At 40.9% G+C, this 13,273-nt stretch overlaps 1 pseudogene; it reads right to left on the bottom strand.

The window, feature by feature from the left end:
- Positions 1-571: 571 nt before the first annotated feature.
- On the bottom strand, positions 572-10,911 carry LOC140850259 (olfactory receptor 6Y1-like; annotated as a pseudogene).
- Between the last annotated feature and the right edge of the window lie 2,362 nt (positions 10,912-13,273).

The raw sequence follows: 13,273 nt of genomic DNA, 5'->3' as shown, positions 1-13,273 counted from the left end.
AATCTGTAAAAAAAAAAAGAATAGAACAGAAAGAATGAGAGTTTGATGGGAATTAAAAAAAGCAGGTGAAAATGACAAGGTAGAACAGAAAATCAGAAGGGTGGGAGGGCAGGACTGGAAGGGCCACAAAGTCAGAATCTATTCACAATTCCCAACTTCATCTTCTGTGTTCAAATATGCATTTATTCAATTACACTTTCAACAAATATTTATTAAACACCTACTATGTGTCAGACACAGTTGAATGTACAGACAATACATTAGCAAATTAGCAAAACTTCATATAGGGTTTGTATTTTAGTGAGATGGAAAATCTGCCTTCAATTCAAGTAATTTTTGGAAAATGTTCAAAACTTATCTGCTGACCTAGAAGCAGTCGCTACTTTTTGGGTATAGTAGCTACATCATCCCCCAAATTTAGCCACATTTATGCACACACACACACACACACACTCATGCACACAGCATCAGTGTTAAAGTACTAGAGGTTGACAGGTAGCCAAAGGCAAGAGTGTGGTAGGAGCTGTGCAGCGATCACCCAAGTCAGACCTGAAGGGATTCTAGAAGCTTATTAATTACTTGAGGCCACATTTTCCCTGGGTCCACTTCCTTTGAAAAGCACGTTCTTCTCGCGGGTTGCCTTTACTTCCCAGCTCCTCGGAGAGTAGATGATGGGGTTAAGGAGTGGGACGAGGATGGGGTAGAGCACAGACACTGCTTTATTGGAATTGTAGGCATACATAAGCTCGGGGCAGGTATAGGTGACAAGGGTCGTGGAGTAGAAGAGAATTACAGCTGTCAGGTGAGAGGCACAGGTGGAACACACTTTTTGGTGGCCCTGAGCAGAAAGGATCCCGAGAATGGCGGTGAGAATGGTAGTGTAAGATGCCACCACTACACAGAGGGGGAGGGCAGTGACTGTGAGGGCCAAGAGGAAGTGCACTAGCTCAGCCTGTGAGGAGTCCTCACTTGAGACACTAAGGGGTGGTGTGATATCTTAGAGGCAGTGATTGATCTGAGGCGTGCCACAGCAGTGGAGTCGGGCTATGGAAACCATCTTCACTGCGGCAGTCACAAGTCTGCAGAACCAGCATCCCCTGGCCAGAGCACCACAAAGCGGGTTGGTCATGATAACTGGGTAGCACAGTGGATTACAAATGCCTACATAGTGGTCAAAGGAGAATGTAGTCAGTGCAGACAGAGGTCACAAAAAAGTAAAGCTGAGTCATGCAGCCATTGAATAAAATGGTCTTAGAATGGCTGAGGAAGTCTACCTGCACCTTGGGGCTGATGACTGTGATGTACCACATCTCTGGGAAAGAGAGGTTGCTCAGGAATAAGGACAAGGGCTTGTGCAACTTTCCATCACTGTGAATGCCGAAGATAATAAGTTCTCTATTAGTGTCAGTAGGTAGATCACCAGGAAAACAAAGAAGAGGAGCAGCTGGAAGCCTGGCCTTGTTGGAAATCCTAGAAGAATGAAATGTGTCATCACCATGTGGTTGTAGACCTCCAGAACCTTGGTGACCTTAACTGGCTGTGGGCCCAGACAAAATCAGTTCCTTCAGCACCCCAAGAAGGACCCTATGGTTACTGACATTGATGAGCCCACCACCAGCAAACTCACCATGAGAGGCTTTCCTGCCTTTCTTTCTTTACTTCCTTCTATATTATGATTGAAACGAAAGTTTTGAGCAAAAATATGCTTTAGGGAGTTTATGTTTTATTTTTTTTCATATTATGCCAAGAGAGAGAACTCATCCAAAGTCATGCGGAAGTGCAATTGGAACCTCCTGACTCCCAGTTCTTTGCTGATACAACACTCCTGGGCAAGAGAGGATGATCTTCATGCCGTCCTTTCACAATAGGCAAGATCCCCACCTACTGCATGTGTAAAGGGGGCAGGAGATTCAATCGCTCATTCTCCAGGTGTAACTTGCCTGACTCTGGAGCAGTCACGTGACTCCTCTAGTCTGTGAAACAGAGAATCTTTTTTAAAACCGATTTAACCAGGTTATAAAGCTTCAGTGAAGCAATATGTAAGCGAACACACAGGACTCATAGCAAATTTGATATGAATATTCAGCAGCTTCTAAGAGAACAAAATTAATTAATTTTGGTATCATTAATATATAATTACATGAGAAACACTGTGGTTACTAGATTTCCCGCATTATCAAGTCCCCACCACATACCCCATTACAGTCACTGTCCATCAGCATAGTAAGATGCTACAGAATCATTACTTGTCTTCTTTGTATATACTTCCTTTCTTGTGTCCCCACCACCACTACATTATGTGTGCAAATCTTAATGCCCCCTTTTCCCCCTTATCCCTCCCTTCCCACCCATCCTCCCCAGTCCCTTTCCCTTTGATAACTGTTAGTCCATTCTTGGGTTATGTGAGTCTGCTGCTGTTTTGTTCCTTCAGTTTTTGCTTTGTTCTTATACTCCACAGAGGAGTGAAATCATTTGATTCTTGTCTTTCACCACCTGGCTTATTTCACTGAGTATAATACCCTCTAGCTCCATCCATATTGTTGCAAATGGTAGGATTTGTTTTCTTCTTATGGCTACATAATATTCCATTGTGTATATGTACCACATCTTCTTTATCCATTCATCTACTGATGGATACTTAGGTTGCTTCCATTTCTTGGCTATTGTAAATAGTGCTGTGATAAACATAGGGGTTCACATGTCTTTTTCAGACAGGGCTCCTGCATTCTTAGGGTAATTTCCTAGGAGTGGAAATCCTGGGTCAAATGGTATTTTTATTTTAAGTTTTTTGAGGAACCTCCACATTGCTTTCCACAATGGTTGAACTAATTTACATTCCCACCAGCAGTGTAGGAGGGTTCCCCTTTCTGTGCATCCTTGCCAGCATTTATGTTCTTAGTCTTTTTAATGCTGGCCATCCTAATTGGTGTGAGGTGATATCTCACTGTGGTTTTAATTTGCATTTCTCTGATAATCAGCAATGTAGAGCATCTTTTCATGTGCTTGTTGGCCATCTGAATTTCTTCTTTGGAGAAGTGTCTGTTCATATCCTCTGCCAATTTTTTAATAGGGTTATTTGCTTTTTGGGTATTGAGGCATGTGAGTTCTTTATATATTTTGGATGTTAACCCCTTGTCGGATATGTCATTTACAAACATATTCTCCCATACTGTAGGATACCTTTTTGTTGAGCTGATGGTGTCCTTTGCTGTAGAGAAGCTTTTCAGCATGATGTAATCCCATTTGTTTATTTTTGCTTTTGTTTGCCCAAGGAGATGTGTTCAGGAAAAAGTCACTCAAGTTTACATTCAGGAGATTTTTGCCTATGTTGTCTTCTAAGAGTTTTATGGTTTCATGACGACTTACATTCAGGTCTTTGATCCATTTTGAGTTTACTTTTGTGATTGGGGTTAGACAATAATCCAGTTTCATTCCTTTTGCATGTAGCTTTCCAGTTTTGCCAACATCAGTTGTTGAAGAGGCTGTCATTTCCCCCTTGTATATCCATGGCTCCTTTATCATTTATTAATTGTCCATATATGCTTGGGTTTATATCAGAGCTCTCTAGTCTGTTCCATTGGTCTATGGGTCTGTTCTTGTGACAGTACCAAATTGTCTTAATTACTGTTTCTTTGTAGTAGATCTTGAAGTCAGGGACTGTAATATCCCCTGCTTTATTCTTTACTCTCAGGATTTCTTTGGGTCTGCTTCTTTTTAATCTCTGTGTTTGAGTCCCACCCACATGAAACCTACTTCCCAAGAGTTTAGACCTACTGTCCTCTCTGCCTTTTTCTCACCACATCTCCATGTTTTCAAATGGACACATGAAATTAACATGTTTATTGTTACCTGCACATAATAGTACTGTTTGGGAAGCCCTTCTTGGTTCATAGTAATAAGATCCCAGCCTCCAGAGCTGTGTGCCTGGACTCATTCCCTGGATGTATTTTTATATTCCAGAAATGTTTAGACAAGATATTATGCCTGAAAATCCTTTCTTTCTAGGACCCTCAATGCCCTTCAGAAGAATCCTAGCCTACCTACAACATTTTAAGAATGCTCTAGGAAATAAGAGACTGTAATGTGTTCTCAGATCTTTAGCAATATATATTGTCACGTTCAAAGAAGATGTCTTAGACTTGAAGAAGGAAATGAAAACTGCTCATTGAATTTTCAGACAAATAATTAATAAACAAGGTGGAGGGAGGTTGTTGTCACAGGAACTATGCCTTCTTTCAGTTAATTCCAGCAGAAATATAAAAGTTGAGATGCAGTACCATCAGATAAATAAGCACAAGGTAAAGATACAAAAAAATAAAAAGAAAACAAAGAAGTATGTATACAGTATCAAACATCTGACTGAGCAGTTTTATCATTTAGGCATGGAACTTAACTTCAAGCTTTCTACTACTCAAATAAAAGAAGAAAAGAATTAGAAGGATAGCATGATCACATCTGATCCTTAAAACTCTCCATATATATAATATGTATGCATGTACATACCATATGGCATGTATACATTAACATATATATTAAAGAAATAATTGTTGTATTTGATAATAAGAAAAATTAATGTACGAGGAGGTAGTATGCTTTGCCAAAAGTCACATGCAAAGTAAATACAATACGGGGTCTAGGTTCCAAATCTTCAGGGTTAGATCACCCTAGTCATATCTAATAGCTTCCAAGATTTTATATAGTCTATATGGCAGATATATGAGGAAGAGAGCAAGGCTAAAGTGGCTAACAACCTTCTCTCCAACAGAAGTTCTATAGCTAATGGATCTCTGAGGAGGCTGAGCTGAATATATGGCTGTATTTTCACAGTCAGATGATGCTCCATATTTGCATATCTTTTTATCACATTATTACATTTGACCCTCATAATCGTAGAGTTAGCAAGGACAAATGTTATAGTGTCACTTGACCCAGAAATATTAAATATTTAGCTCATGATCACATGGCTAATTGCTTAAAGACAGAATTGAAATAAAAAACCCAAATTACTTTTTATTCCCCACTACTTTTTCTGTATGAGTAAGCAGAAGATGATCTATGAGTTGAGTGTTTTTTCCTTTTGAGCTTTAAAGTGTACCTTTTAAAACTGCTAAAAACTGCCCTGTCTAAGGAATAGATGTTTAGGGAGTAAAGAATCCAAGTGCCAGGGTAAGAGCTGGGAGACAGGTGAGATCCAGGTAAAAACTCCAGTACCCTGGATCTCAAACATATTACCTAACAGCAGCTTTAAACCAACTCTCTGTTCTTTGTAACCAACTCTCCGCTATCCATTGTGGACTTAGCCTATAGGATTACAGTGTTTTAAATCAGTGGAATTTTAGTTCAGGTTTTTTTTTTCAAATAAGGGAGGTGAATCCCAGAAAGGGAAGTGATTTTCCCAGTGACATCAAACAACTATATAGTGGCAGAGGAGCAATTAATTGATGATGATGTTTCAGTCTCTAGCAAGCATAACAACTAGCTTATTATCTTACACACTCCATGCAACTCAATTCCTTCTCTGGACCAATGATATAGGTGCAAAAAGGAGAAACAATCTTAAATTTTAGCTTGATTTGAACATAATTCTAAGAGTTAGTATGAGTCTTACAGTCAAGATGGTTTTCAAATTGCCTTTGCATAAACTGTCACAATTAATAGTCCATTGTATTAATTATACACACACACATATATGCGCACACACCTCTAAAGAAATGGAAGGGTACATTCAGCTCTAGAAACACAGGATCTTAGAGCTGCAAGGGACCTGAGAAATCATATTATTTAACTCCTTGCCAATTTTGTGACTCTCAAATGCATAAATCTAGTATTCACCTAACCTTTGCCTGATCCTCTCCAGGAACAGGAAACAGTATCTACAAACAAAGATGTATTTTTAAAAAAAGTAATATCTGATTTGGAGATAACAAGGGTTTCTCCTATAGAATATAATGCTGCCACATTTGTGGGTTCTAGTTCTGGTTTCTGGAGCTACAAAGAATAAGTCTTATTAATTTTTCAAAAGATAACCTTTAAATCTATGAAAACATCTGCCAGGTCCATTTAATCTCCAATCTCCCTCCTCCTCCCTACCAATCTATTACCTCTACCTATGTCTTTCCTTCCTTAGACTAAAACATTGAATTTCTCTCTCTCTCTCCTCTGTATCTATGTCTATATAATCTATATGTGTGCCAGTTATCTATATTTATCTATCTATTTATCATCTATGTATCTATATCTATCTATAATCAATCTGTTTAGGCCCCCTGAAGTTTGTGGTTATCCTCCTTGAATGATCCTAGTTTAACTGAGGCATTTAATGGGTACCAATGTCAAAAAAGCTGTGTAAAATTCTCATGGAAGATAAAGTTTAATTTCATTCTGAAACACAGTGTACAGGAATAGTTCCATCCTGCTGAGTCTTCCAATGGAAAGAGCCAGGAGGCTCTAGCTCTGATTTCCCAGGGATGGAGGGGGTGCCTTCCCAGTAGGTAGTGGGCCATAAGCATGGTGGTCACACTGGGACTGGTAAGCTTTCTTCTCTATTGTTTTAGAGAAATAGATGCCTTAAGCTAAAAGTGAGGAGCAAGAGAGAAAAAGTGGTCAAAGCACTCCTGACCATGCCAACATTTTAAAAATTGTCATGCCAGCTCTGAGCGTTCTAGAATCTCCAAAACCGGATGCAGGTAGTGAGAAACAATTATTTGTGCTCCACCCACCATCTCTTGCAGGGAGATGAGGAAAAATGACAGGCTGATCAAAGGTGGACATATCAGTCTTGGACCCTCAATGACAAGACATTTTCTAAAGGGGATAAACACATTTTTACATGTGCCAGTCAGTTTTAAGGGGGTGTAATTCTAGTCCATCTCCCTTTTCCTAGCACCTCTTAGAAACAAATGTGCTTCAGGGCTCTATGCATTGCAGCTCCCGAGTGTGTAGTAGGGGAGAATAATTAGCGGCCATGTAGTGACTCCCTCTATACCTCTCAGCTGCTATTGTAAGTTGGTTTTGAAGACTTTAGGGAAAAATCTATATTTCATATCCCTGGTCCCCTAACCCCTTGATAAATTTTCAAAACCATGGCTTATGTTTTGAAATAAATTTCTTTCCATCTAGGTAGTTTTAGGAAAGTGGTTTATTTCTACTGGTCCAATTTTGTATATGATTAATCTTTGCAGTTTATCTCAGAATCTCAAATTGAAGGTAAAAGCGATCATATGATGTACTCTTTGACTAATCAGCATAGGGTATAGAGAGTATTACCTTCTTGTTCTTATGGTACTATGAAGAGAAGTGAAATCTGTCTTTGTCCTCTAAGGACTTGTAAGTCATAAACACTGTAACCAGCCTCGCTTTGCCAGCCCCTGCCCTCATGTAACATAAAAACACATATGCACACTCATACCTATGATGTACCCACCATTCCTCACATACACAGTTTCATTTGTGGACTATCATGCACTAATTATTTTTTCTCTGCCACTTTCTCTCTTTCTGTCCCTTCAGATTAGTCCTGGATTCTGCACTTTGCAAGGCATGGAGTCTTGGTGCTGCATTAAATGGAGGTGTCTTCAGGAGAGCAGGCCAGGAGAGCAGTTTTGGAGAGTCAAGCCTTTCTCATCTAGAGTGGGATCCTATCATAGAGTCTTCAAATCACGTGCTCCCCTATATTATACAATATCTCTGAATCCCTCACATTATTTTCATATGGTTCAATGTAAATAGATGATGAAAAAATCTTTGTGAATTGAAATTAATCTGTATGTGGGCTAAGTTCCCTCCCCAGATATGCACTGTTGCTATACTTCCCATCACAGGCTCAAGAAAGATAAACTGTTTTAAAAAATCAATAAAATGAAAGCTCCAAAGAATTGATGATTTAAATAAAAATAATTTTCAGATATCCCCTACTTCCCTTCATAAGAATAAGTAATTAAAAGCTGGCCAAATTCTGCCTTTGGAAATACTTGAGAGTCTCTTTTCCACTCACCATATCTCAGTGGTGTAACTTAGACTCTCTTCTTGGCCTTGCCAGGCATGGCCAGGGCACTGAGACACTGAGAAAGGAGAAGAAACCATGTAGATCAGGAGGAGTGAGGCAGAGCCCCTTACTGGGGGTCGCTGGGCAAGTCTGGTTGACTCAGCTTAAATAAAATGCAGATGGAGCTGTTTGTGCCTCTGCTTGCTTCCAAGCTATGGGAGAGCTTGAACTAACTTCCTCCACCCACAGGGTCCTCCGAACAGACACAGCCCTCAAGAAAGCAGTTGGCCTTTGTAGGCTCGAGGGTGCCCTAGGGGACTACTATGGGGATCTCTCCCATACTAAGTGAAGCACAAGAGAGAGCTTAAGGTGATTTGAAACACACTGCCCTTCTCCCACCACACTCTGGGGATGAGGAAGGTGAGGGAAAAGTATGTGTGTGTGTGTGTGTGTGTGTGTGTGTGTGTCCTCTTCTTTTTCTGGAGAATGGCCTGACAAATAATAAAATCTTCTTGGGGAGATAATGCTATAATCCAGTTCATTCAACAGAAAAAGAATGGTATTTACCCATTCCTATTTGAAGACCAAGTATATGAACACACACCCACACAACAAACTCCAAACACACTCTGATGTTGTGCACAGGATAGCAACTCTGTACAATGACATGACTCTCATGCTTCAGTAACTAAGTAGTTATAAAGAAATATATACCACATTCAGATAATACCTGTATTTTCAGAAAGGATTAAGAACACGTGTAGTTACTCTCATTATCTATAAATAGTACATATTCAGAAGTATATAAAGGTATTTAGAGAAGGTAGAAGGTAGTAAGACTAGAAAACATAGTGGCATGGCAATTAGACAATTACCTCTTTAGGTATGTATTCTGCACACAGGTTACCATACCTACACACACAGGAATGGTCAGCCTGAGAGCTACAGACTCAGAACCAGGGCAGACCAGCAGCAGATCTTTTGGGATCTGATGTGCCTCACTATGAAGGAGGTTGACCAGTGTAGGAGCTAGTACCTTTCTGGAGTTGGAGAAAGATGAGGAGTAGTCAAGATAAAATTACCTTCCCAAATATATAATTAAGCTCTTTATTAAAATATCAGAATTCCCTAAGGAAGAATAGGAAAATCCTCAGATTCCAAGGGCCATAGTTCATATTTCCTGTAAGCACTATTACTGGAATAGTTACAGTTTAATGGAATGATTACCATTTTGTGTTCATCATTTTTCAACTAAAAAAAATTCAAAAGCAAAGTTGTCCCACAGAAAACTGAGACAATATTTCATTTGCAAGGAGTTTCCTACCTCATTAGTGGTTCTTTGGTATGTCAACCATCTGTATAAGCCTGACTATTCATTTATGCAATAAGTAACGACTTCTAAGTGTGAGGAACTGTGCTGGTTATGAGTCAGTAGTCCTTTCAAATAGTGTCACTTTCACAATAGTATAATAGTTGTATTCAGCCCTTCAGCATTTGCTGGTGTTCTTCAAGAACCAGAACCTCCTCTCTCATTCAAACTCCAGTCAATAGGAAACACAGCTTTAATGCCATTACCCTGACTTAAAGACTGAAAATGTGATACAGAAATTAAAAATTGCTGTGAAATGCAATAGAAAGAATGTGACTTTCAGTTAAGGAAAACATGGTTTCAATATGCACCTCTCACTAAAATGGCCATCATCAAGAAGACAGGAGACTGTACGGTGAGGATGTAGTTGAAAGGCAACCCTTATGCACTGTTGGTGGGAATGTAACTTAGTCCAACTACTACTGGAAATGATATGGAGGTTCCTAAAAAAATTAAAAGTAGATCTACCATATGGTCCAGCTATTCCACTACTGGGTACATACCCAAAGGAGATGAGAACAGTATTTCAAAGAGAGATTAGCACTCCTGTGTTATTACAGCATTATTCACAGTAGCCATGATATGGAAACAATCTATATGATTATCCATGGATGAATGGATAAAAAAGATGCAGTATATATATTGATTATTCAGCCATGGGAAAGGAGGATGTCCTTCTATTTGTGACAACACTGACAGACTGGAAACACATTATGTTAAGTGAGATAAGTCATACAGAGAAAGACATGTGCTACATGATCTCACTTATATGTGGATTCTGACAAAACAGTCAAACTTACAAAAACAGAGACAATGGTGGTTTCCATGGGTGGGGTGGGTGGGGAGATAAGACTGATGATGCTTGAGGGTACAAATTTGTAGTGAGAAGTAAAATAAACCAGAGATCTAATGCACGGTATAATGAATATAGACAATATTGTCCTATAATTATGTAATGTGATAAACTTAGACACAAAGGCAATCATATTACAAAATATAAATGCATCAAAGTAACACAGTGTTAGCTCTGTGATGAATACAAATTCTTAAACCTCTTCCAGCATCCTGTTCTTCAATTTTTAAAGGTGATACTAACATTAAACCAAAAGTTAGTATTGAGCAGTAGTTTGGAGTATGGACTTACCCTAGGTTTGAAGCCTGGCCCTTCCACATCCTAATTACATGACCATCAGAAAGTTACACTGTCTCATCTTTTTACCTAGAGTACTGTTCACTGATGGTTCTAAAACTGGCATTTGGGCCATAGTCGTGGACCTTCAAGTTCGCTACTACCTTGGCCCAACAGACAGAACTATTGGCAGTGATGCGAGCATTTGAGCTCTTTCCAAAGGAACCCTTTAACCTTCTACCAGACAGCCAGTATGTAGTGAATGCAGTCTCTGCAATAGAGTGCGCAGGTTACATTAACCCCTCCTCATCCATCTTAAATATTCTTAGATGCCTACAGCAGATAATTCGGGACCATTCAGACCCCTTTTTCATTGGACATATAAGAGCTCATACCTCCCTTCTGGGGCCCCTCGCCGAGGGAAACCATTGCGCGGATTCCCTGACTAGGGAATCTACTATGTTTGTGGTAACAGACCCTGTGGAACAGGCCAATCTATTTCACAATAAATTTCATGCTAATGCCACCACCCTCCGCCTGAAGTTCCAGATCACTAGAGAACAGGCGAGAGCCATAGTGGTCAGCTGCAAGTGGTGTGTATCGTTTCTTCCCCCTACCCCCATAGGGGTTAACCCAAAAGGATTGCTTCCCAACCAGATTTGGCAAATGGATGTCACTCACATCCCCGAATTTGGCAGGATGAAATATGTTCATGTGTCTGTGGACACCTGCTCAGGTGTTATCTTTGCATCCTGCCACATGGGGGAGAAATCTCGGGATGTCATTTCCCATTGTTTATAAGCATTTTCGGCCTGAGGAAAGCCCAAGCATCTGAAAATGGACAATGGGCCAGCGTATTCATCCAAACCATTCCTTACCTTTGTCAAAACTCTAGACATCAAACATACTACCGGCATTCCCTACAACCCTCAGGGTCAGGGTATGGTGGAACGCACCCACCTTACCCTCAAGAATGCCTTATATAAACAAAAAGGGGGAATAGGAGAAGACTTTCCTATTCCCCAGAGACAAATTAAACATCATATTATTCATTTTAAACTTTTTAACACTGGACAAAAATGGCCGCAGTGCAGCAGAGCGGCACGGCCAACAATCCAATCCAAAACACATGCCTAAAGTTTTGTGGAAGGATGTGTTGGAAGGAACATGGAAAGGCCCGGACCCAGTGATAATCTGGACCCAAGGCTTGGTTTGTGTTTTTCCACAGGACCAGCAGACCCCCATTTGGGTGCCTGAACATCTGATACACAGAGTGGAAAACCCCGGAGCGGAGGTACAAGATGATCGCACTGCTTCTGCTCCTGCCGTGGATCCTACAGCAGGTGACGGCGGAGCCGAGCTGCAGCTGCAGCCACCACCGCGCTGACTATCACCATTCCTACAGCAGAGATGCTGAATGGTCTGTCCCAGGCTACTGCCTCGGCAATGACAACGCAGAACGTCATCAACGGCCATTTTAAGAATGGGATGGCCTTGGTCAACCAACGCATGAACCTTCTTCAAGAACAATTGGACCTCTTGGGGGAGGTTTTGTCCGTGGGCTGTGTCCATTCTTATACGGGGGTGTATTGCTGGTATTCCTTTTCATAATTATTCTAAAGCTGCCAACTTGTCCAGACAGTTAGGCAAGATGTTAATCACAAATTGGTCCAGTGAGCTTGACAAGCTCACCACTCAGCTACGGTTAGAAATTTTGAATGTTAGCTCCAAGAAGGTAGATATGCTCTCCATAGCTCAAATAGCTGAAGCTGTGTTAAACGCCACCAAAGCCTGGTCAGGTGTAGGTGTCATAGGAATATTGCTAATTGTGGGCCTCCTCCTGCTTGGGAGGAAAGTCTGTTCCATACAAAAACAGCAATGGGGAGAATGGAAGGTCCTGTTGCAGGCCATGGCAGTGCTAGAGGAAGGCATCTCCCCTTGAGTATGGCTTAATATGCTGGATCAGTAGTCAAGGACGGGTAAGATCGGGAGCTGCACATATCAACCTAAGACAGGGCGCAGACCTAAGTTGTCTGTTGCCTGAGGACGGGTAAGAATGCCGCAGACTCTGGACGACCTAAGACAGGCATGATCCCGACAGCCCTTTGGTTATAAAACAATAAAGGGGGAGATGTGGGGGCCTGGCCTATGGCTGAGGCTGAGCCCCACTCTAGCTGGACAATGCCCTAAAGATGGCGCCTGCTTCCTAGACACCACCCTTCCTGGCCCTACAGCTCAGCGCATAAGGAAGTCTCCACGATTGGCTTGTCCCCATTTCCATGCTCGTGCTCATAGCATGCTTTTCACATGTTTCCAATAAGACTGAACCTGGCGCGTGATCAGTCAGCTGATTGGTTGGGATATGCTATATAAGCTGCTGCCCTGGAGGAAGTGTGTGTGGTTGTTGTTTTTTGCTTTTGCCTTTTGCTAGATGGATGCTTGGATGCCCAAAATAAAGATTCCTAACGAACCAGGCCTCCCGTGATCATTCTCCTGCCATCACCCTAGGTGGCGGGACGCGATAACGGATGCAAAGATGGCACAACATTCGAAAATCCATCAACATCATCCACCCATCAACAAAAAAAAATGACAAAAACCACATTATCATCTCCATAGATGCTGACAAAGCATTCAACAAAATTGAGCATCCATTCATGATAAAAACTCTCAACAAAATGGGTATACAGGGCAAGTACCTCAACATAATAAAGGCCATATATGACAAGCCCACAGCCAACATCATACTTAACAGTGAGAAGCTGAAAGCCTTTTCTCTAAGATGGGGAGC

The sequence above is a fragment of the Manis javanica genome, chromosome 6 (assembly GCF_040802235.1).
Source record: "Manis javanica isolate MJ-LG chromosome 6, MJ_LKY, whole genome shotgun sequence".
In the NCBI taxonomy this organism is placed as follows: Eukaryota; Metazoa; Chordata; class Mammalia; order Pholidota; family Manidae; genus Manis; species Manis javanica.
This window is presented reverse-complemented; position numbering and strand designations above follow the sequence as displayed.